We start from the raw sequence: 27,112 nt of genomic DNA, 5'->3' as shown, positions 1-27,112 counted from the left end.
AACTGGTTTATTTGGTATTGTGGAAATTCTTACTTCATTCAATACACAATTAAGTAATCAAAAAAAAAAATTGGCTATAATTTTGCATTACCTCTGGAAGGAAAAAGAAACAAAACTGGCAGTCTACTACCAGATAAGTAGATATCAATGTATCCTTATAAGAATACAAGTAAAAAATGCAATGTATTTGTTAATTCAGTCTTTTTCTATGCAATATTTCCAAGTCAGACATTCTTCCTTTTCTGGAATTCTGTTTGATGTGCCAAGGGTAATAATGATAAAATGTTTGCTTTGATTACTGTGGGAGAAAAATCAAATGTTCAATTCTATTAAAACAAACTTCTCAGATATATTGGTTTCCCATCCTTAAAGGTTATTACAACAAAAACAAAAACAAAAACAAAACAAAAAACAATTGTCTATAGATGTGAGAGTCTGCTTCTGAACTCTCAATTTGATTCCATTGGTGTATATATCAATCCTTGTGCCAGTACCATGCTGTTTTTTTACCCCTGTGGTTTGTAATAAGTTTTGAAGACAGGAGATAGGAGTCCTCCAACTTTGTTCTTCTTTTTCAAGATGTTTTGCCTATTTGGGGCCCCTTACCCTTCCATATGAATTTGACAATTGTCTTTTCCATTTCTTCAAAGTAGGCTGTTGGAATTTTGATTAGTATTGCATTATATCTGTAAATCATTTTGGATAGAATTGACATCTTAAGGATATTTAATCTGATCCATGAACATGGAATGTCCTTCCATTTATGTACGTCCTTTAAATTTCTTTTAGCGATGTTTTGTAATTTTCTGCATACAAGTCTTTTACATCTTGGTTAAATTTGTTCCTAGATATGTAATTATATTAGTTGCAATTGTAAATGGATTTTTTTAATTTCCTCCTCAGATTGCTCATTGCTAATGTATAGAAACATTATGGGTTTGTGCATATTGATCTTGTATGTCACTAGTGTGCTGAATTTATTAGCTCCAGTAGCTTTGTTCTAGACTTTTTAGGACTTCCTATATATAGGATTATGTCTTTTGAAAATAGTGAAAGTTTCACTTCTGCCATTCCAATTCTGAACACCTTGTTTTCCTCTTGTAATAAATAGTTTATTATTTGGATAAAAAAATTTTATACCTGGTTACACATGCTAGGTAATCAGATACTTATTTTTACAGAATGCTTCAGCTAGATGAACTTATCACTTTTATTTGTTTTAGAGACATAAAAACCCATAAAAATTAAGTTGGAATTGTTATGACCCAGAAAAACCTTATTTCCTCATAATTTGTTCCATAAAGAATTTTGACTATATAATTGATAATGTTTCTAAACTTAATTTTAAAAGCTATAATTATTTTAAATGTATTATGCATTTATTTTTATTAATGCCTTTTATTTTTTTCTGATTACTGAAACATTTATTTTATTTTTTATGCATGTCTTTATTTTATTACTCATCTACCCATACACTGGATAAAGGGAGTGTTGGTCACAAGGTTTTTACAATCACACAGTCACACAATAAAAGCTATATAGTGATACAATCATTATGAAAGATCAAGGCTACTGGATTACAGTTCAACAATTTTAGGTATTTTCTTCTGACTGTTCTAATGCACTATAAACTAAAAAGAAATATGTATTTAATGAGTCATCATAATCATTTTCTAAATCCTAATTTCTCAGTTACACCACTTCCCTCTCATTTGATCATTCTCTCAATCTTCAGGGATATCTGGGCAATGACCATTTTATCTCCTATGTGCTGGAAAGGGGTTGTTGACCTTATGGAGTAAAGGAATGAAACTGGTTTATGTTCTTGGAGAGACTGTACCACTGGGTATCAGGGTTTATCTGTCATAGGAACAATCTGGAAGCCTTGTTTCTGAAAAAATAAACTTACTAAGTAAAGCTGTTATAGATTCCTAGATAGAGCCCAAGATATTCTATAGGGTTTTCAGGAATACTGTTGCTTGGGACTTGGCAATTTGCTAAATCTGACTGAAATTTGCATAAGAGTAACCTCCAGAATAACCTCTTGACTCTATTTGAAATCTCTTAGCCATGTAATCTCTTTTTTTTTTTTGTTTGCTTCATTTCTTTTCCCCCTTTTGGTCAAGAAGGCATTTTCAAACCTATGATGCCAGGGCCAGGGCATCATGTCCCATGTTGCCAGGGAGATTTACACCCTTGGGAGTCCCATGTATGGGGAGGGTATTGAGTTTAATTGCAGAGTTGGCTTTAGAGAGAAAGGCCACATCTGAGCAACAAAAGAAGTTCTCTGGGGGTGACTCTCAGGCATAATTATAAGTAGGCTTAGTTTCACCATTGCAGAAATAAATTTCATAAGGGCAAGCCTCAAAATCAAGGGTGTGGCTTATTAAATTGGGAATCCCTAATGCTTGAGAGAATATCAGGAATTCCACAGGTGGGGAGTTTAATAGTTCCACATTTTTTCCCCTGTCCCTCAAGGGGACTTTGGAAATACTTTTTTTTTAATTTTCTGCCCAAAATATTCTAGAATGCACCATGGTATTACATTAGCCTGTATAGAATAGCAAGATTTCATCCCCTGTTGTAGGTTCCATGTAATTAGTTTGTTTAAATAAATTACCAGACAGGTTAAATTAGATAGTGTGCTACAGGAAACATATTTTGGACAAAATAAACATCTCTTCCTTTGATCTCACACTGAAGTTGAAGTTTTAAAATACTGTACAGACAATATCATCTTTATCCTGTATTCTGATTTACCTTAGTCCTAACCAGTTCTGCTTCATTCATATCTCTAATTGAAGTCTGATCTCTTTTCCAGGTTCCTTAGCAGTTGCTCCATGTAGTAATGTTGAATGTCTTTTGGCTCTTTATCTTGCCTAACTGCTCTGGTTAGAAGTTCCAGCATAATGCTGAGTAACTGTGATGACACTGGGCATCCTTGTCTTCTTCCAGATATTAGAGAGGTCTTTCACCATTGAGTAGGATGTTAGCTGTGGGTTTTGCATTGATGCCCTTTATAATGTTGAGTAATTTTCATTCTATTCCTATTTTTTTGAAATGTTTTTATTAAGGTAGGATGCTGGATTTTGTCAAATGTTTTTTTCAGCATCAATCAAAATGGTCATTTTTTTTTCTTTCATTTTGTTAATGTGGTGTATTACATTAATTGATTTTCTTATGTTGAACCACCCTTGCATTCCAGGGATAAAATCCACTTGTTCATGGTTATGACTCTTTTAATGTGATGTTGGATTTGATTTCCAGGAATTTTGTGAGGATTTTTGTGTCTATATTCTTAAAACAAATTGGTCTGTAATTTTCTTTTCTTGTAGTATCTTTATCTTTAGTATTAGGGTGATATTGGCATCATTGGATGAATTAGTGTTCACTCCTGTTCAAATTTTTGGAAGAGTTTGTTCAGAACTGGTATTAATTCTCTTAGAATGATTGGTAGAATTCATCTGTAAAGCCATCTTGTCCTGAGCTTTTCTTTTTTGTGAGGTTTTTGATGACTGATTCAATCTCTTATAATTGGTATGTTGAGATCATCTATTTCTTTTTTCATACCATGCTGGATATTTAGATCCCATAATTGTTTTTCTTTTCCATGCTGAGACATTTAATTTACTCTGTAAATAAGATTGCAAGTGACTCTTCACCTAATACATGTTTATGTAGTTTTATTTTAATACTACTCGGTGTTCTGTTTATTCTCAGATAAGACAATATCATCAATATCATTACTGAATGTCTAAATTCTTTTGGATATTGTAAGGCAAATTTGGCCTCATTCTAAATATTTCATATTTGTCAAATTAATTATCTTTCAATCTGAGTTACTGTTGGTTTTGGAGAAGTGATAGGATGTAAACTGTTTTTAATGTTTTGATGTGCATATTTTCCCATCTGTCTAAATGTGTGGTAATAATTAATATCTTCACAGCATAGCTTGTCTTTTTCTTTATGTACTAACCAGCACAGATGGCTACTAAGGGTTGTGTCTAAAAGTTTCTTGTATGTTTGTGGAGTATTTTTACTTTTAATCAAAAACTCTAATCTTTTATTTATTTAAATGCCTTCTATACAGAGTATTAGAATGAATGAGAACAAATTATACCATGAATTGAATGTTACTTTTAGTCCTAAAACATACATTAATGCACATATATTACTTTGTTACTAAATTGTTTCTTCTTTTAACAGTGGAACTCTTTCAAATTTTATGCTTACTAACAAAATTGTACATTAGATTAATTGAAACATTATTTTGATTAAATGCTTAAGGACCAATAAATTGATTTTCTCTGTCAAAAAAAATAGATCCCCTTATAATCCTTTTTATTTCTATGGGGTCAGTAGTAAGGCCTCCCTCTCATCGCTGATTTTATTTATTTGCATCTTCTCTCTTTCTTTCTTTGTCAGTCTAGCTAGGGGTTTGTCAATTTTACTGATCTTTTAAAGAACACAATTTTGGTTTTGTTAATTCACTCTATTATTTTCTGTCCTCAATTTCATCTATTTCTTCTCTAATTGTTGGTATTTCTTTTCTTCTGCTTGCTTTGAGTTTAGTTTGCTGTGCTTTTTAACTAGTTACTCCAAATGTGCAGTTAAATCTTTGGTTTTAGCTCTTTCTTTTATTTTAATGTGAGCATTTAGGGCTATCAATTTCCTTCTCAGCACGGCCTTCTCTGCATCTGATAAATTTGTTATGCTATGCTCTCAAATTCAGTCATATGAAAATGTTTACTGATTTCCTTTGCAATTTCTTCTTTGACCCACTGATTGTTTAAGATCATGCTATTTAAATTCCATATATTTGTCAATTTTCTTGTAATCTGCCTGTGATTGATTTCCAGTTTCATCCCATTATGGTCAGAGAAACTGAATGTTTTGTATAATTACAGTCTTTCATTTATTGAGACTTGTGACTATCATGTGATCTATCCTGGAGAATGATCCATGTACACTTGAGAAGAATGTATAGCTGTTCACAGCCAATTTTAGTAATGAAATATTCCTCCTCTAAACACTGGATTCATCAGTTTTGATGCTCCAGCCATGATAAATGAAAACATATTTGTCATTTGGGTGCAGAGATTTTTGGCAGGGGCATGCTTCATACACTCCCATAAAAATACTATTACTACTACATATTGATAAATCATAGAGAAAAGCAGTTACAGAGCATCTAATTGATTTTCCTAAAATGGTTTCTAAGTTCCAGTTCATGCCCCACTATTACATATTTTACAGGATTAGTGTAGTTATTTATCAGAAATTAAGTAGTCACAACTTCTGTTATGATGGAACACTGTCCCTTTCAATGCTGGCTTTAAATTGGGGTCAATGTGTTCCCACTGTAAGGAATTGCCCCATGGAAGACGTTGGGGATTTAAACGTCTACCACAAAAGCCATGTTCAATTGTTTATATGTACTGCAATAGTGGGGCTACCATTTTTTTTTTTTAAGAGTTCAACACTCAACATGTGGAAATAAAAGCTGAATTTATTACTTGCTCAAAGAAGGAAGAGTGGTATTTGTGAGGCCAAGTTTTACTGAGTGAAGTAGTTTTGGGGAGGCTTTAAGTTTAAGAGATGCCAGACTTTCAGTGTCAAGAGTAATTCTGAAAGGGATTATTTGAATCTTAGGTATAGAATAAAGTGTTTTTACTGTTGCAGAGCTGAATATGAGTCATTTCCAAGGATAGTGGGAACTTTAATCCCACCTCAAGATTTTGTAAATAAAATTTCAAGGCAATGGTGAATGCTTACATGTTGACAGTTAATCCAAATGTGAATGATAACAACATAGCACTCACAACTGCATATTTTAAATCTTCATATTTAAAGCAAGTTAAAAAGGGGGAATTAATGGATAAAAACTAATTTTTGTTAGAAATAGGACAACATGAATTCCTATACATGAAATTTTACAAATTGGAAGTGAGTGTACTTTTTCCCTTGAGAAAAAAATAAATAAGTATGTCAAAACATAAGGAACTGTTGATGGGGAGGGAAAGTAGTGCATTGTAGATTTTCTGAGCAAGGTAAATTTCTAAAACCAAAGGTTGTTGAGTGTTGTGTAGGGTATACTGGGGTGGTAAATGGGAAAATTAAAGATGATAAGCCAAATTTAGAAGCCTTCAGATTTGGAGAGCATACATTTTTAGTTAAGCTAATCCTCATGGTTATAAATTATCCTTATTTTCATCTAATATATGGTCCTTTTTTCTATTATTATTTTACAACCCTCAAGCATATTTAACCTTGTAAATTTCATTCATTTTCAAAACTGTCAAAACTTGCCATTGACCTACTTCTCTTATAGGCTCTATATTAATGTATTTATGAACATATTTATATTTTATATGTTGCTAATTGGTCTTGTAATACCTTGAACAGGAACCTCATTTATCTTTGTTCCAGGACCTTAATGCAATTTTAGGTAGCCAGTAATGGCTCTGTGAAGACATTTCAGAAAATAAAGTTTTCAGAGTAGGCAGGAACACATCAACACTTTGCCTTTCATTTGGTTTAGAAACAAATCAAGGAAATGGTGGCGGACTTAGGTGGGTGTCAAATTATTTTTGCTTCAAGCATATGAACTGTTACAAGTACTTCTGCTTTGCTTTTAGCATGGAAAGGAACATAGAATAAAAGAGCCAGTGATTCAATATCTTCTGGATACTTTCAGATATACAAAAAATTATTTTAAAACAATCAGTAAATAAATTACCTGTTGCACATTACTTACTGATTGAAAAAAAGAAATCAATCATTTGATTGTCTAATGACTTCATCTTGGAGCTGTGTTTTGGATGGTAAATTATTAAAGGCAAGGAATGGAAGCTGAGTTTAGGAAAAGAGAAGTAAAAGTTTACATGCATATATTCTGTAGTGCCTATAAAAGAAGACCTATGTATGAAGCATCAATAACCATAACATGGGATTAAATATTTCCATATTTAAAATGAGTTATAAAACTTCCTACATGGTTTAGAGGTATGCAAGCATATGATTGATAATTATCTATTCTTTATTTTCTTCACTGAAATATGTTCATTCTCATCTCAGATTCTTAAAGATATGTAAGTATACAGTATTACAAAAAAATCTAAATTTAATCCACCACACTTATTCTCTAACTCCCTTAAATATAGAAGAAATTACTGGGAGCAATGGGGGATTACAAAGCAAATCTTGTACTCTTCAGAAAGATCCAACTTCACGGGCATTTTTAAACTTGAGTCTCAGAAGTTATTGCTGAAGATCAAGGTTATCTTCTCTTCAGCAGAGGGAAAAGACCAACAACTGACTTAATCTACATTTTGTAAGGCACTGAAATGCTTTAGATCCAAACAATCAAAAAACAAAAGTCTAAAACAATTGAAACAGCATTGAAATTATGAGCCTTTATTCCTTAATTTAATTGGTACTTATGGAACACCTACTCTATGTCAAGCATTAGGCTCAAATGTACATTTTATATGACTTGCCATGATAGTTTAAAAGACAGCATTTTTTCATTAAACAAATAAATTCATTTGTGTCAAATTTTACAACTTTATGTAGGTAGAAATGAAATACAAACAAATTGTAGCAGAATGTTAGCTTATAAAACCCATTTGAAAACAATATGTTAGAATGACTTTAAATAGCAAGAAGGAAAGAGTGATAGGTCCAGGCCTAAGAGTGAGAGCACTGCAAAGAGCTTTATAAAAAATTGTTAAACTTATAGCTTGCTTGCACAGGATCTATCCATATAAATGTTACCTGAATAGCTTCATGAGTAACCTCCCTTTTCAAATCCTAATAAAGAAATATGGGGAATAAAACAGTCCAGCTTTGCCTTTTGGGGACCAGATGGATATTTCAAACATGGTTGCTTCTAGTATGGAGTAGATTTGTGAGATGGTATGATTAGGGGGAAACTTAATTATCTTTCTTTATATAATTTCACATTGTTCAATGATGAATTTGAGAATTTCCTAACTAAAAACATATATTAAGATTAAAAAGTCTCATGAAATACATTCATCATGTGTGGGCAGATATTTATGTTATACAATGATAACATAATGTTAATATTAAGAAATTCATCTGATTTAAGGAAATGCATTTCAATTTTGGAAGGAAAAATTAATTTAAGGTCTGAATGAAAAAAAAAAAAAAAAACCTGCTAGTGAAATGGCTCCCTCTGAGTACCTGAAAATAAAAGTTTGCATATATTTTTGTGGCAACAAACTTACTAACTTTGAGAAAACCTACTAACAATGGGAAAGCTCATTGCCAGTAGAACTTGATACTCAAATTTTGTTTTTCATCTTCTGTTGTAAGAATTCCCTTAAGCTTTGAATTATATTACCTTCTATTAGATTTCTGTAGTATCCAGAATCCAATTCTTGAAACTTGTTTGCCTAAGCCTGTCACTATTCTTTATGAAACTTGCATCAATCACAAGAAGCATTGATGTTCCAGACAATATTCTTTGAGAGGAGAGAATAGCTTGTATTATTTGTGAATGGGCTATATGAACTTTATCTATATAAATTTTCACTAGGTTCTTTTTATGTATAACTCTATGGTGACAAAATAAAAGCAAAAATTTCTTCTTTCAACAGTAGAGTATCAATTATTAAAAAAAAAATGGGACATAGGAACTGGCTCTTTTTGATTTAAATCTGGAAAGTTAAAAACAAAATTGTAGACAATACCCCAGTTCCTTGGCAGCAGTCTCTATTTCCTTTATGTGTCAAGTATGACCATATTTTGTCTTATTTTAGAATTCATCTTTTTATATGTTCCTGTTATAATCATCTCTTATACAGAGGTCTAACCTTCTTTTGATTTCTCATAGCTTGTAGAATCTTAATTATTGATTTGACAGTTAACCTAGCTCTATCTTGTATTGTAATTAAATTTGAGGTCTTGACATTTTATCCTCATATCCCAAGCGTTAGCTAGTTGAGGGTTTTCATATTGAGTCATTTACAATTTCTAGAATTGTATGCATGTAAGAGGCAATCAATTAAAATATTTTGAAATGGATGGAGAGAGTGCTATATTCATCATTTAGCTAATTTTGCCTCAAATTTTATTCTGTATTAGAAACAACTCTTTGGTGGCATAATAGAAAGAATTTCTGATTTACATCAAGGAAATCTGGATTTAAACCCTAGATTATTCTCTTATTATTTCTAGACAGTTAGATTTATGTTGGAGTCTGTTTTTTTTTCTTTAAAATTAAGATAGGTCCAGAATAAATTTTTATGAGGTTTTTTGATTATTGATTGACTGGAATATAAATTATATTAGAAGTGGACTGACAAATGTAGTTTAGTGGCTATATATATATATATATGTATATTCTCCTTGTAATATTTCATATTTGCAATTAAGCCATTATAATTATTTAACTACTAAAAACTTGTTCATACAATTTCCTGATTATGGCATAATACCTCATTATGGTATCGAGCAGTAATATGATAATAGAGTATAGTATCGTTACACTCTACAATGGCTTAAAATGATGTTATCCCTAAATTTTTCATAGCACATAGAAGAATATATGGTAATGGTGAGATATAATATGTGGTAGATTGAATAATTTATCCCAATTTAGACTTGTTCTTAATCTTAATCCACATTCCTAAGGGGTGTGAACCATTACAAACAGTATCTCTTGAAGATGTTATTTTAAATTCATTTTTGGCCCCACTGAGTGAGTTTGGGCCTTAATCTGGATTACTTGGTTCCTTATAAAGAGAAAGAAACAAGAGCCCAGACTCAGAGAAAGCCATGGGGAAGAGTGGAAAGCTGAAAGTAAACAGAACCCAGGAAAGCAAGTAAAGGACATTGTCATGTGATGGGAAAGCTAAGGAAACCAAGGTTTACTGGCCAGTCAGAATGACACCAACCCTGAGAGGAAGCAAACCTTCTAGTCTCTGAAACTATGGGTCAATAAATTCCTGCTATTTAAACTGAAACCAGTTTGTCATTGTTGCGATAGCAGACTTGCAAAACTAGGGAATAATCTAACTCCAAATTTCTGGGACAAAACGTTGGGTGTGAGAGCTGAAGCTGTTGCTTTTCAAATCAGCTAAAATTGACTCCTTGAATATCTGGATGATGATTTTAATACTGAAATGACAACTCATGTATTCAGTTAGGTACTATCTGTCTTTTATTCCCTGAATGATGTGATTTATTTGAAAGGGGAGCTTTTCATCTGGAAATTACATTAAATTCTTCTTTTATCAATTAAATATATTTTCTATTTTTTTTAGGAAATGCATCATACTATCCAATTCTTGATGAGGAGAGTTTTCACTGTCATTCTTAAACAACAGAAATATCTCTTTTAATCCATAGTATTATTCAATTAAATCATTTAAAATGTCAATAACATTTATTGAAAATAATGTGAGATTGGACAAATTCATTTCAATAGAACACTTTTCTTAAAAATATGTAAAATTTTCTTTCCTCTAAAAATTTCCTTTCAAGAAATATCTTTCAAAGAAATGTTTCATTTTGAGTTATCATCTGTACAAATATATTTCACTAATTATACAAGGTTAACCATTTCTTGAAATTTGCCATGGACATCCTATGATCACTCTTCAACATACTGAAGGGTGTTTTATTGAAGACAGAATTTTTTTTTTTTAATTTATTCTTTGGTTTTTGGAATGTGATGTTTAAAGAGTACTTTTTGCACCAGAACTAGAGGATTAATGGACAGAAGGTGTTGCCCAAAAAAAGTCTACTTTTTATTTTCATTTTGTTCTTGTATGGTTTGAAGAAAAAAAAAAAAAGTACTTGTAGGGAAAAAGAGACAGTTAATGAGGAAGGACAAGCAGAATGAGTCTGTGAAATAAACAAGGTTTAGTTTCTTTGCTTCTTATTTCAGTTCCTAGCAAGTCCCAGGAATGTACCTGATCCTCTATTTCTTGCTCAGGAACTTTACCTTACCACTGCGAACCAAGTTTGAAAACTCCCTTTTTCTTGTCTACTTAAAATTCTTTTTTCATATTACTTGAAATCTGTTAGTTGCTATGAAGAAGTGATTATAAATACATCTACCTTCATTTATTTATTAAGTGACTTACAAATTATGGAGCATAGTCTATACAGCTAACTGTGTGGTTACTGAAATAACAAAACAAGGTCCTTGACCTCAAGTAACTATTGGGAGCTATATATATAGATTTTCAATACAGTATAACTGATGATCGTGTAAAGCAGTGCCTTCTATGGGTACATAAAGAAAGTATCCTGGGCACTGATGGGAGGATAGGAGGAGTCAGACATATCTTTATGCATCAGATAATATTTGACCTCACTCTTGAAAATTTGCTCATTGGACTCTAAGAAATTTCAGATAAAATAATAACTTTGAAGCATGGAATTAGATAAAGTATGGAGTACGTTGAGAATTGAAGTATGTTAAGACTGGAGTGTTGGATGTGTGTTGGAAAGTTATGGGGAATGAACAGAAAAGGTAGGCAAGACACACTTCATAAATTGACTTCCATGTTATACTACAGAGTAACTATTTTATCTCATAGACAATGGAGAGTTATGAATGTATTTTAATGTTGTGACAATGCCACCTTTTTCTAGCACCCATTCAGTAGAAGCAACAGGCTTTCCTGATTGCCAAATCAACACTTAAGCACTATCAAAAGAGTAAACACATTTCTAATTATTTCCCCTTCTTAGAACCTGCTCTTGCAGCAATAACAGTAAAAAGAAGAGGCAAAATCAGCACTCTTAATCTTAAAAATTTGCACTAAAAGAGGAGAAAGGTGAGTAGCAGAAGGAATGGGGTAATACAGCAGACCTGACACATGCATGCTTCAATGTACATTTCTTTAGGAAACAAGAACATGAAAATATCATTTTCTATTAACTCTTTTGACTTCGTCCAGGTTTCCTCATATTTCTTGTTCATAATACAATCTTTAAAACAAAGGTTTCAGGCATACTGGGAGATATGTGGAAATAATCATTTTAGGGATGGTAAAGCTCACCATTTCAAAACAAGTAGATAGCATCATATTCTACCCAGGAATATGAGTCACAGAGAAAGGGTGAGGATAGGTAGAACCAGGTACTAAGCTTGGCAACAATAACATACATAAGGGTCAAGAAAAAAATTAAGAAATGAACTTGTATGGAAGGGAGAGTTGTCAGTTTAAGCATGGATAAAGACTGAATAAAGATTTTCCAGAAAATCTGGGTTTGAAATGTTAATATTTTCTTAATAAAGCATCACTCTATTTACTTTATGGACAATTCAGAAAATATACTATGACATCATAAAAAATAACCATCATTTTTAATCTAACCACCCAGAAAAAACTTTGTGAATATTTGATATATTTCTTTTCAATCTTTTTCTAGTCCACTATTTTTTAAAATCCCTTTACATATTTGAGACCATTATTATTTTTAAATTTTAAATATATGTGAGGAACGAGTTAACAGAACAAGTCAGTTTTTGTCCGTTCGTGTTTATTTATGGAAATGCCTAGAGCCATGGCAGTTACCCTTGGTCAAACTCTGAGAACTAAAAGTTGAATATTCACACAGCTGCTGATTGGGGTTGTTATTCTGTATGCCTGCAGTGATAGGTCAGGATGTACCAGGTTCTCAGCATTGTTTAAATTAAACAGAAAGATTCACCTTGGGTGCCTGTTGCCTGTTTGGGTCTCTACTGTAGCTTTATTCCTTTTAAGAACTGCAGACTCCTCGACTCCAGTGGGATTCCCATGGTGGAAACAAAACAGTAGCAGCTGCAGAGAAAAGTGCACCATTGAGAGTCTTACAGAGGAGAACTTGGAAAACTCTGCTGAAATTCCCTAGTCTGCATCTATATATTTCTTTTTCCTGCATGTATCCTTTGTGATGAATCTTAACCATGAATATAACTTTGTTATTGAGTCCTGTGAATACCTCCAGAAAATCACCAAACTAATGGGACTAGTGGAATCCCTGAACAGCATATTTTCACTTTTTTTGTAATAAGAAATGCAGTACATTTTGCATATGTTTTCATTATGCCCCATCACATGACTGTCCCAAAATGTATTTAACTAGTCTCTGGCTTTTGAAATCCTGAACTTTATACAATCACTTATGATGGTAAATAACACTCTGATGAATAGCTTTTTTTTTTTTTTTTCATTTTTATTGAGATTGTTCAGATAACATACAGTTATCCAAAGATCCAAAGTGTACAATCACTTGCCCCTGGTTACCCTCATACAGCTGTGCATCCATCACACTTAATTTTTGTTCAATTTTTAGAAACTTTTCATTACTCCAGACAAGAAATAAAGTGAAAGATGAAAAGAGAAAAAAAGAAAAGGAAACTCTAAACCTCCCCTATCCCTAACCAACCCCCCTCAATTGTTGACTCGTAGTATTGATATAGTACATTTGTTACTGTTTATGAAAAAATGTTGAAATACTACTAACTGTAGTATATAGTTTGTAATAGGTATATAGTTCTTCCCTATATGCCCCTCTATTATTAACTTCTAATTGTATTGTGATACATTTGTTCTGGTTCATGGAAGCGATTTCTAGTATTTGCACAGTTGATCATGGACATTGCCCACCATAGGATTCAGTTTTATACAGTCCCATCTTTTGACCTCCAACTTTCCTTCTGGTGACATATATGACTCTGAGCTTCCCCTTTCCACCACATTCACACACCATTCGGCGCTGTTAGTTATTCTCACATCTTGCTACCAACACCCCTGTTCATTTCCAAACATTTAAGTTCATCCTAATTGAACATTCTGCTCATACTAAGCAACCACTCCCCGTTCCTAAGCCTCGTCCTATATCTTGGTACCTTATATTTCATGTCTATGAGTTTACATATTATAATTAGTTCCTATCAGTGAGACCCTGCAATAATTGTCTTTATGTGTCTGGCTTACTTCACTCACTATATTGCCCTCGAGGTTTTCTCATCAACTCATTTTTTTTTTAATATGGTTTTGTTCACTCACCATACATTCCATCCCAAGCAAATAATCGATGGTTCTCTGCATGGTCATACATTTATGCGTTCACCACCTTCACCACTATCTATATAAGGGCATCTACATTTCTTCCACAAGGCAGGAGGGACAGTCAAAGAAGGTAAAGAGGTAAAAGAAAGAGAAAAAAAAATGACAGCTAGAAAGCAGCAAAATAGCCTTAAATCAAAGTAGAATAAAGAATCAGACAATACCACCAATGTCAAGTGTCTAACATGCCTCCCCTATCCCCCCCTCTTATCTGCATTCACTTTGGTATATCACCTTTGTTACATTAAAGGAAGCATAATACAATGATCCTATTAGTTACAGTCTCTAGTTTATGCTGATTGCATCCCTCCCCCAATGCCTCCCCATTTTTTACACCTTGCAAGGTTGACATTTGCTTGTTCTCCCTTGTAAAAGAACATATTTGTACATTTTATCACAATTGTTGAATACTCTAGATTTCACCAAGTTACACAGTCCCAGTTGTTATCTTTCCTCCTTTCTTGTGGTGTCTCACATGCTCCCCATCTTCCTCTCTCAATCGTATTCATAGTTACCTTTGTTCAGTGTACTTCCATTGTTGTGCTACCATCTCCCAAAATTGTGTTCCAAACCACACACTCCTGTCTTCTATCACCCTGTAGTGCTCCCTTTAGTATTTCCTGTAGGGCAGGTGTCTTGTTCACAAAGTCTCTCATTGTCTGTTTGTCAGAAAATATTTTGAGCTCTCCCTCATATTTGAAGGGCAGCTTTGCTGGATATAGGATTCTTGGTTGGCGGTTTTTCTCTTTCAGTATCTTAAATATATCACACCACTTCCTTCTTGCCTCCGTGGTTTCTGCTGAGAGATCCGCACATAGTCTTATTAAGCTTCCTTTGTATGTAATGGATTGCTTTTCTCTTGCTGCTTTCAGGATTCTATCTTTGTCTTTGACATTTGATAATCTGATTATTAAGTGTCTTGGCGTAGGCCTATTCAGATCTCTTCTGTTTGGAGTACGCTGCGCTTCTTGGATCTGTAATTTTATGTCTTTCGTAAGAGATGGGAAATTTTCATTAATTATTTCCTCTATTATTGCTTCTGCCCCCTTTCCCTTCTCTTCTCCTTCTGGGACACCAATGATACGTACATTATTGTACTTTGTTTCATCCTTGAGTTCCCGGAGACTTTGCTCATATTTTTTCATTCTTTTCTCCATCTGCTCCTTTGCGTGTAGGCTTTCAGGTGTTTTGTTCTCCAGTTCCTGAGTGTTTTCTTCTGCCTCTTGAGATCTGCTGTTGTATGTTTCCATTGTGTCTTTCATCTCCTGTGTTGTGCCCTTCATTTCCATAGATTCTACTAGTTGCTTTTTTGAACTTTTGATTTCTGCCGTATATATGCCCAGTGCTTCCTTTACAGCCTCTATCTCTTTTGCAATATCTTCTCTAAACTTTTTTATTTGATTTAGCATTAGTTGTTTAAATTCCTGTATCTCAGTTGAAGTGTACGTTTGTTCCTTTGACTGGGCCATAACTTTGTTTTTCTTAGTGTAGGTTGTAATTTTCTGTTGTCTGGGCATGGTTTCCTTGGTTATCCAAATCAGGTTTTCCCAGACCAGAACAGGCTCAAGTCCCAGAGGGAAGAAATATTCCGTATCTGGTTTCCCTGCGGGTGTGTCTTAGAAAATTGCTCCACCCTTTGATGCCTTAGGTCACTGTGCTTTTCTGCCGAGCAGGTGATGTCTGTTAGCCTATAATTCTTGACTGGTGTGAGGAGGTGTGGCCATGTTCCCCCAGGCTCTGGGGTCTGGTTCAGAATGGAAAGGGCCCCACCCCTTTCCTCCTGGAGAAGACAGAGCCCCCAGGTGGAGGTCATTAGCATTTCAATGGTCTCACTCTCTGCTTGTGCTGTCTCCACCCTTCCCTGAGTCACAGCCCTGGAAACTGAAAATGACTGGGGCTTTCTCCACTGAGCTGAAAAAGAAATAGATAGTCCCCTCCAGACCCAGTCCAAGGCGACCCTCCGGCTCTCCAAGGTCAGTCGTCACCCAAAGCCTCTGTCTGTTTTTTGGGGATGTGTACCTGTAGTGAGCAGTTCACACTTGCTGCTTAAAACCCCAGTTGGAGCTCAGCTGAGCTGTATTCGCTTGCTGGGAGAGAGCTTCTCTCTGGCACCACGAGGCTTTGCAGCTTGGGCTGTGGGGGGAGGGGGTCTCACAACTTGGATCTGCAAGTTTTACTTACAGATTTTATGCCGTGTTCTTGGGCATTCCTCCCAATTCAGGTTGGTGTATGGTGAGTGGATGGTCTCGTTTGTCCCCCCGCAGTTATTCTGGATTATTTACTAATTGTTTCTGTTTTTTTGTAGTTGTTCCAGGGGGACTACTTAGCTTACACTCCTCTCTATGCCGCCATCTTGATGAATAGCTTTGAACATGAATATTAATTCACATTTTAGAATATTTCCTTAAGGTATGCTTCTAGAAATGTATGCTATGAATCAAAGAATACACGTGTGGTAAGGATCTTGGAACATACTGAGTTTCTTGCCTGTTGTTACTTAATGGCCATTGTGCTACTATTTAATGATCATTATATTCTGTGAATTGGCCACCAGGAAGGGTAGACACTTAATTTTTAATCAGTCCCAGCAAATATGTAGTAGTCCCATTATTTTATATTTTTATTAACCAGGTATTTTTTTCTATGATATACTTCATTTTCCTGACATTCTTTTCCGTTTAATTCATTTAAAAATATTTAATTTTGCTATATTATGGACCTTTTTTTGAGCCACAATATGTATTTGATGGAAAAACTAGCTTGTAAATAAATAAATATTATTTTGCTAAATAATGTTCCATAAATATAATAAATGTTCCATAAAGTAATATTTTGCTAAATAATCTTCCATAAATATTGCATAAATTTGCAATTGTCATGTGTTGCATTTTACACATAATTTTGTTTCAGTATCCTCTTTCTGAAACTTCTTTAATTTAATGTGATTCTTTCCCTTAATAAAACATCAAATTCCAGTGATGCAGTTGGAAAAAATGTTAATGCCCTCTTTGATCTTATTTGGTTTTATAATTTCACCTAATAAATCTGAAATTTTTCAAAATTCCTCCATATCCACATAATACATTACCTTGTGGACACACTGTTTTCTTCATTCTGCTACCCTTTAGGAACAGGAATTCCATCTCTTCTCATTCTATTATTCCACAAATCAACATCAACTTAATAGGTAAGTAGATGATAGATAGATAAATATTGAGCATTTGAAGAAAAAAGAGAAAGCAAGTGAACTGGATGAGTGGTGAAAATAGCCTTTAATTAAATGTTAAGCTCCATTATGTGTTTATATAGAGTAAAAACTGCTCATATGTCAAAAAAATATATTTTTTTTAATTTTTCACAGAAAGAATTTTTTTATCAGCATCCTTATCCTGTGTTAAAAAATTATTAAAGAGAAGAGAATAAATACAAATAAGGGAAAATTTATTTCATTTGTCACAGCCTTGGAAGAAACAGCACATCAAGCTGCTTTTTTTTTTTTCACTTTTAATTTATAATTGTTTATTAATATAGAGTTAGTGAATCTTTGCCTTATGTTAAGAAGTACAATACAATTCTCTGACAGTGAGCTGTTTTTATTTAAATGATTAAATATATCACATCTTCAATGAACTATCAGGGTCATCAGACCTGTACCATACACATATTTGCTTCAAGGCTTCATTCATCTTAAGTGTAATAGTAAATAAGATCAAACCAATAAAGAAATATTTTAAAACAAAAATTAAATTAACATTGTTAGGTCCCAGGCATCTGTCTTCATATCCTTCTTTGGGAATATGAAAGAAGGAAAACCAAAGTAAAGAAAATTAAAAAAAAAGAAAATTGTGTCACTTATCTCAAGTTAGTTTTCTCCCTTGTTTTTTATTAAATAGAGAAGAAAGATTCTTGAATTAAATACTATTTACATATTTTTACCATTTGTGTTTGTGGCAGAATTTATAAAAATCAATCTATTGCATTTTTAGAGTGTCTCACTTTATTTAGAATTATCCAATATTTAAGGATTAAAGTGAAGCTAATAATCAAAGTTTATTGAAATAAAAAATAATGAATTAAAGAAAGTCATTGCTCATTTCCAGATTTTAAAGGCTTAATGGCTTTTCTGTTTTGGGTGATTAGTCATCTATAAGAAGTGTCATTACTTTCTTTCATACTTTCTCATTCTCTATCTATCCTCTAGCATTTTGTACATTCTGCGATGATGTATCTTTAATAGATGGGCAAAATCTCAGTCATATTGTAGAAGGATAATTGAAGACAGTATATTTTATTTTCTGCATGTATGAAGGGCAAATATTTTAGTATATGGGAAGACACTTCTAATTGCAACTGATATTTATTTTAATTCTTTTAAATAATCAATCAAATGGAAATTCAGTAATCTTTGGATTGATCATGGTGTCTGTATGGGATGTGGTAGAACTGTAATTTATTTTTCTTAATTCTTTAGCTATTCATTTAGCAAACATTTATTTATTTTCCATAATATTTGAGGCAATATTTTAGGTCCTAAAAATATAAAGGTGAGTTTAAAACACAATCTTAAACTTCAAGAAGTGTCATTATCCATGAAGAACTGAATTATCATCGTTCTTCATGTGTAATGTATATGTTGATCATCTTCCATAATTATTCCTTCTCTTTCTCTTTCTGTTATTCACACACATACCCTAGTTGCAAAATGTCATAATGGAATACACAACTAATTTATGAAGAGGAATGAAGACAAAGTTATGCAAGTGAGAATTGTAATTACATAACTTTGAGTTCATTTAAATGGGAATAAACTATACTGGTACATCATTAATCAATCATTGCCATTTGGGATCCCCAGTCTCTTTCAGACAAAATACTTAGAGCACTACTGATTTGAAAGATAAAGAGTTGAAATTCTGACATTGTGCATAAGATCTACAAAGTATTAGTGGTAATGACCATGGCTATTTTCCATATTCAAGAAAAATTAATGGAAAACAAGATTTTGCATTTTTCCTCAGGAAAATACTAGAGAGACCAAGAAACATTTATGAAGAGAGGTTACGATTGAACTATACTGCATTTGCTTTAATAACTGTCTACCACCTCAGATTCTTTGAGTTAGAGAAGAAGGCATCTGACAGGAGACCATATTGAAGGAGAGCTCCTCCAGATGAATGACAGAAGACACAGAAATTTAGGCAGTCTAGACACAGCTGACTCTAATTAATATGTTGATTTGAAAGTGACTTCAGTCAAGAAGGCTATGGAGGTAAGGGTATTCTCATTACCCTCAAAGCTTGGATGGACTTTCATTTACAGAGGAGTAAACAAGCAATAAGAAGAAAATAAAAAAAAAAAGAGTGGAGATTGTGTAAGTTCCTTAAAGGGAGGGATAATGGATTATTAGTGTTTCATTTCTCAAGATTTTCATTTCTTAAGATTATTTCCTTTAATATTTCTTGTAATGAAATCCAATGTTGTTGAACTTTTTTTCAGCTGTTATCTTTCTGAATCACAACTTGTTTCCCTTAAATTTGAAAGATATTTTAGCTGGGTATAGCATTTCTTCCATGGCTTCCTTCTCTAACATTTTTAACATATAGATTAGACTTATTATTAAACTGTGTTTTTTTTTGTCTTTGTCAGCTAATTTTAATTTTGCATACCTGTAATTTGTACTAAATTATAGGTATTATAAATACAAACTTTTAAAAGTTCTGGATGCTATCTTTGTTTAATGAGAATTCAATATCATTCTGGCAAAACAATTAATAAATCCAGATCACTTTTACCCCACCTCCACTGGTTTATTCTTGGTTTGTCCATCATCTAAGGAGGTAGTCCTTCCACTTCCTCAGTGCTCTCTTCCTTGATGTGCCTGATAATCCTTGAATTTCTTAAGCTGCTGAATATCCTAGTTAGCTTTCTATTCTCTGAGCTGGTGCTCTCTGATTGGTTTCTCTGAGTCTAGGCAAAATTTAGGGGCTTGCAAATATCCCAAATATCTTTGGAATACCTGGCTCAGTTTTCTGCAGTTCTCTTCCATGATCTTAGCTTCTTAATTCCTAGGTTCTTTGTAGCACTGAACTCCCAAGTTTGTAAGACTACCACAATGTCTAGTCTTCAGCTTTCTCTTTGGTCCATGTGCTCTTTAAAGCAAATGAGCAACTATTTCAAGAGACAGAATCCACTGGACTGCAGTGCACAGCTCCCCTTTCCTCAAGGATCTTGGTCTCTCAAACCCTAACTTTCTTGCTTGTCCTTTGTTGCCTTTGAATAGATTTTTCTTTTCTTTTTATTTTTTTCTTCCCACGTTTTGCTTCTTGTGGGGAATTGCATGATACTTCACTACTTCATCATACATTACAAGAGGTTTTTTCTTTTCAAAATTTCTTAAGCATCTTTTATTTTTATTATAACACTTTTATTGTAATATTTACTTTGCTTTCTCAGAAAGTGCAATTATTAAACGTGTAGTAGGAAAGCTCTACTTTCAAGTTAGTGGTAGAAAAAGAATGTAACTCATGTAAATGCTTTCAGTTAAAATACATATTAAGCCATCTCTGATAACCTTTTATGAAATATCCAGGTATATGTGAATACAAATTTCCAACTTTTGCATTATACTGGAAAATACATCGGAGTATTTTTTTTCCTCCTCTTGGCTCTTAACTTCAGAGCCCCAAATGCAAATAATAATAATAATAATAATAATAATAATAATAATAATAATAATAATAAAATGAGTGAAAACCATTTTGCTGATGAGTAACTACCAGCATTCAGTAAGTTTTATTAGGAACAAAATGTTTGAGTCTCAGCTTTTACAGTAACAATATTTGCATAGTAAGTATTTGCAAAAAAGAAATAAAACAAACATGAAAATATGGTTTGTTTTCCCCAGATGGATTTATTTCTAACTATCCAGAAAGTTGTTATTCAAATTTAACAATTACAGAATGCATTTCCGAGGCTAGACTGGAAGATGACATAGAAGACTTACGTTCTATAGTTTTACCTATTAACATTAGGGTATCCTTTGAGCCTAGAAAAGTATGACAAATAATAAACACTTTAAATCTGTTTTCAGAAAAAAATAGGCATTAAATTGTAAGCAAACAAATGCAGTAATATCCATGCCTGCATATCTGTTTAGAAGCATCCACATTGTTATGTCATTATGCAAATCAGGAGTCTGCTGTCCATCACTGTTATGGTTCAAGTTTTATGTTCATTTTTGTAACATTTTTCTGTGTTTACAGTATATCCTATACGATTGATTTACTCCAAATGTTTGTTCTTTCTATCACATTATTCCCTGATAAAATGAACCTTTTTTGATGCTTTTCAAGTAAAATCCACTACTTCAATTGATTTTAAAATGCACTTTATACAAGCGGAAACAAATGGAGTAGTTAAGCAAAAATACAGGCCCTTGTTAAAGTATACGGTGGATATTTTAAGAGCTTTCAAATACTCAATTACTTCAATGTTAACTGTGAATTGTGGCCAGAGTAAAAGGAAATGCAAACAAAAATCTAGTCTGATGAAAGCTATTTCTGTTCATTAAGAAAACCTCTGAAATGTTTTTCCCTAAGCCCAGAGTACTCCTGATAATACGCCTAACAAATTGCATATTCCTCCCCATTTATTTTCATGAACTTAATTGACCATTTTAGGAAAGAAATGGTCCTTTATGATAACAACAAGATAAAAGCTTGTAATTGACTGAAATGCTTGAGTACAGCTAGCTAAAACCACTTTCGACTAATGCAGACCTGAATGAAAGGCATGAAAGTTTCAGCCAATTGTAGAGAAGGTCACAGGGTTTTTTAGCCTCTACTTTTGAAACTCATAAGACAACAAAATGTTTTGATGATGCATCAACTTTAAAAGGTATGAAAGAAAAGAGAAAGGATCACATCAAAAATTGTTTTGTAGCAAGCCTGATTATAATGCACCATGCATGATGTATTATGGAAAATTGATATTACTTTAAAAGCTTTTTTTTCAGTATTATTATGCTGTCATCACAAGGTTACTTCATGTGCATAAGACCAAAAAGCTTCATTAATGTTTTCAGAAGTTTGTAGCAAAAATGTTCTATGAAACAAGTATTTAATAGTCTAAATTAAATTAACTATGGGAATTTTTGTTATAAAATTGTCTCAAAATTATTAAAGATTTTATACTTTTAGCCAAAAAATCATTAAAAGAATTTAAAGTCAATTTTAGCACTGTTTATATTAATTAGTTTTATAATTCCAAAATCACCATTCATGTCAATATTTAAATAGTTTCAATTATGTATACTCATTATTTTATAACCAAACATATTATGACTAGTTATATAGTCTTTCACTAATGATAATACATATTTAATAGTTTACAAGTATTGATGGTTTTATTTTTCCCTCTAACCAGGTAATAAGAGCCTTATCTATTTACTATTTGGATGATTTGAGAGTGCACCCACATCCTCATAGCCCTTCAATAAGGAGGTACACATTAATCCATACTCCTGCTAATTATTTTAATCAGATAATATTAATAAACCATATGTAACTGTAATGGTTGATTTGTTCAGCCAGTCTTCATTCTTTGTTTTCCATTTTATAAAAGTCTTTCAATAAGCATGTTATTTAATTAACCAAGGAAAAGAAAATGATTTAAAAATTTGTACAGATTTTGAAGAAAATCCTAGAAAAATATTGCATAGAAAATGAAATTTTAAATACTTGTTGATTTACTGTATCCTTACAATTTGAAGAACAACCTGATTATTGTAACTAATTTGATATTAACCCTCTAAACCCTGAGAATATAACCCATTTCCCAAGAAATACAAAAACGACTGAATACTTTATCACCATCTAACATCGCATTTTCCTTTCTACTTTTTTGAATTAAACTAAAGGGTCTAGGTCCAATAAAAACTTGGGTTCTCCTTTATTCTGTCCCAAAATAATTCACTGGAAAAAGGGGAGTTATGTGTTCTGTTTTCTTGAAGTTGCCATTTTCCTTTTAATTGTAAAATCCAGTGGGTTCTTTTTACCCACATAATCTTCAAAATAGTTTCTCAGCACTCACTACTGCCGTTTATAGCGTACTTCTGGATGATCTGCTCTCCTCTTGGTACTGGAAGTAATCCAATTTTACTACCATTTCAATAACGTTTTCTTTATTGTGCTTCCACAATAATAGATGTTATGCTTCAATTCCCTCCTTTAAAATCATGAAAGCCCATGTATCCTTAAATCCTTCTGTCCTTCCCTAATTTTTTGTGAACTCATTGGTTCTGTGTTTTAACTAATACTCTAAAGTGAATGATTCTCATTTTATACCACCAGGGCCCCTGAGCTCCATTTCAATGGCCTATGGAGGAAACAGAAACATGTATTTTTTATTTTCATGAATAGTCTGCAAAAATAACCTCATCTTTTCCTTCCAAAACAAGTCAATGTTTTTATTAATCATCCATGAAATCTGACTTATCTTCAATTCTTCAGCTCCAATAATTAGTTGGTCACCTAAAATAATTTCCATCAGTAAGATGCTACCGCCATCCTGTCTAATAAGTATTGGTCTTATTTGACAAGTATTAGTTTTGCTCCACACTTTCCAGTCCTCTTGCCATGTTATATTAAGTGAGAAAACTGAGACTGAGAAAGACCAAGATCATTTGAAATTGCTGTACATAATTCTTAATAAATTGTTAGTAGTGAATATTGAAATGTGATAGGAGAAATGGTTTAATACGTGCCTTGAATATATAGCCGAAATATTGTAAAATTTATAGCACTGCGGAACTTACAAAGTTTTGAGGTGACAGGTACATAGATTAAGTGGATGGTAATAAAACGAGTAAGAAATTAATTTAAAAAAAATGTTAAGAAGACTAAATTAGCAAATTATTTTATTAAATTTAGCATAAATCTGGCACATGCCCTCAAAGAAAGTTAAGTATCTGCAATTTTCTTTTTATTTTGACTGAAGGGACCTGAACTTTTGAAGTGTTCCACACTGACTACATCTATCTGATATATCATGGATTCTCTTCCCATTAGTTGCCAAAATAGTTTAAAGTTTGATATGATGCATAAGATCTTTGTTGCAAAATTCCACCGGAAGAAAATTTTTATTGAGCCATTACAAGAAGAATTAGAGAGAGAAAGAGTTTGGCCAGTTATCTTATTCCCAGGGTGATGGAAGATGAAACATTTTCCTCTAAAGAAAAATTAACACTGAATAATCTCAGAAATCCTATACTGTGTAAATTAATAGTTAATGCATTCCACTTTAATTTCTTTGAAAGTTCATCAAATGATAAGCATTATTGCTCTCAACAAATCTCATATCAAAGGTTCAAGTATATCGCAATTTCTTCCATAATAACTTGGAATGTATTAATCTCCTACAATGGTATGTATTAATCTCCTACAATGAATACTACTACTCAAGACCATGACTTTATTTACCTGTTTGTTCAGTTGTGCAAATTGATACTTTCTAATATCATTTCAAGTTCCTAGAGAGTTTTGCTAATTTAAGAACTGCCTGCTTTGATAAGAGTATAAAATTATGTTCAAAAGCTTTAGATATAAGTATTTTAATACAATCAAGCTAGTATTTAAATTGAAGTCCTTCATTCTCATTGACTATTTCCTTTATGTAATTCCTGAAATCAAGAAATTCCTGAGACTTTCTAAGCTAATATTGAGCATCTTGATAATGTTATGATTATGCTGGCATTTTTTTTGGTTTGTAATATTCTATTTGATGATATCTAGAATATAATTGACATTTGCCTTCAGGAAAGGATTGAATTAATGTCTTTAAGTTTATTTAATTACTACAAGCCTACATATAGAGGAACCATATAGAAATAGCTTCCAATACACATGCAAAGAATAGGTTATAAGTCACACATTGTGAAATCCAAATGGATTTATCCCAAATTGATTAGTTAATAGTTTCTGCTTCCATTTAATTTTATTCCTGTCTATGCATTATCAAACCCGGCATGGAGAAATCATTAAAAAAAAATTATCACTGCTATTTTTATGATTATTCTGGATCTTTATTTAGCCATTTGGCTGCAATCCATCTGAATAATCAAATGAACTCACCACAGAAGTTCTGACCAATTCTGACAGGGCACAACAAAGTGCCACACTCTGTTTTCTTCTATTTTTATTCAACTTAACAATTAAATATTTTGAATCTGCAAAAGGACCGTACATTGTTTAAAGTTTCTTTCGTTTTTCTTTTTTTTGCATTTTAGTCATAATTATCTACTAAACTGAAGTATTGAAACATTCATAAACAGCAAAAGACATTTCATTTATATTCAGGTAATGATATGCACCATTTATTAATGAGAACAGAAACAAGCAATTGTAGTATTTAATTTTATAAGATACCAACCAAAAATGGATTCAAGTAGAACAGGATTAGCTAATAGCTATAAAACTATGTGTGGGTTGTATGGATAATGCTTTTTTCCACATAATTTAGATTTGCATGTAATTCTTGCCTACAAGGAAATATGACAACAGAACAATATCTTGATTTGAGATTCCTACAGTGTAACATCGACAAGATCTGCATATGTGTGTGCTGAAAATAAATAGCATGTCTGTACTTTATATTGTTTTATAATTTTATACTGTCAAATGATGCTGGTGTACCTCTAGATAAAACCTGTCAGAAGCTGAGAGCAAAAGTAATCAAATCATTCTAGGCAAAAGTGATGCCAATTTCATCTAAACCTTTTCTTTTCTTTTCTTTTCTTTTTTTTTACCCATGAAGGACCACAATTTTGCTTGACTGAGAAAATCTTCTATAAACGGAGGACTATTTCAGAATTTCAAGTATAGTGTTGACAAATAGATAGTGATGTCTGGCATGATGCAGATTTTTTTCATGATATACCTACAACTATGTAAAGTTCAACTAATTTGTTCAATTATTTGATTATCTCTGGAACATTTTGATTTGATTGCCTGAGATTATTTGTCAACAGATACTGAAAAAGAAAAGCAAGCTAAAAGCTTGAGAAATTATATTTGGCATGTTTTTTCTGTTTCTGTGCATTGATAATAGCCCTATATCAGATACAATGAACATCAAAACATGCTATAAGTATTTCCATTTAAGTTTCTGTAGAAGAGACTTGTTTATTTTCTTCGCTGCTTAAGCAAATACTATGCAATGGGTAGTCTTAAACAATGGGAATTTATTTGCTTATGTTTTTGAGGCTAAACCTCAAAGGCAATGCTTGCTTCTCGAAGACTGGCATTCTGGGGCTGGAAGCCAGTGATCCTTGGTCCTTAGCTTGTCACATGGTTAGGCACACATATGGCAGCATGTCCTAATCTCTCTCTTCTCTTCCAGATTTTGTTGAATTTCAACTTCTGTGCTGCTCCATCTGTGGCTTTCTCTCTGTATGTCTGAGTTTCATTCTGCTTATAAAGGACTCAAGTGATAGGATTAAGACCCACCCTGATTGGGCTGGGCCACATCTTAACTGAAGTAACCTAATCAGAACGTTCTGTTTACAATAGATTCACATCCACAGAAATGGATTAGATTTAAGAACATGTTTTTTGGGGGGTGCATACAGCTTCAAACCACCACAAGACACCTCATTATTTATTTTCCATTACACAAATTAAGTATCCCCATGCAGTATTACAGACAGCATGTCCTTGGAGGAGAAGATTTTGAAATAATTTTTTTTCTAATAGCCACTTGTTTCAATAATTGGATATTATTTTCATGGCAGCATTATGGGGAAAGTGCTGATACACAACAAATTTGATGAGTTTAAGAGAAAAAAAGTAATAGCGAGGTATCTGTGGACCAAATGTTCAATGGGAAGGACTGATGTATTATCTTATTTTGTTTAGCAAAATGATGCAGAAATTGTATGGACTTATTATACTTGGCTTTAATACAGTCCAGAATATTTTGATGGGTCTTATATACATGGGTGACAGTTTGAAAAATAGAAA

Source organism: Choloepus didactylus, chromosome 13 (genome assembly GCF_015220235.1).
Source record: "Choloepus didactylus isolate mChoDid1 chromosome 13, mChoDid1.pri, whole genome shotgun sequence".
Lineage (NCBI taxonomy): Eukaryota > Metazoa > Chordata > Mammalia > Pilosa > Megalonychidae > Choloepus > Choloepus didactylus.
This window is presented reverse-complemented; position numbering follows the sequence as displayed.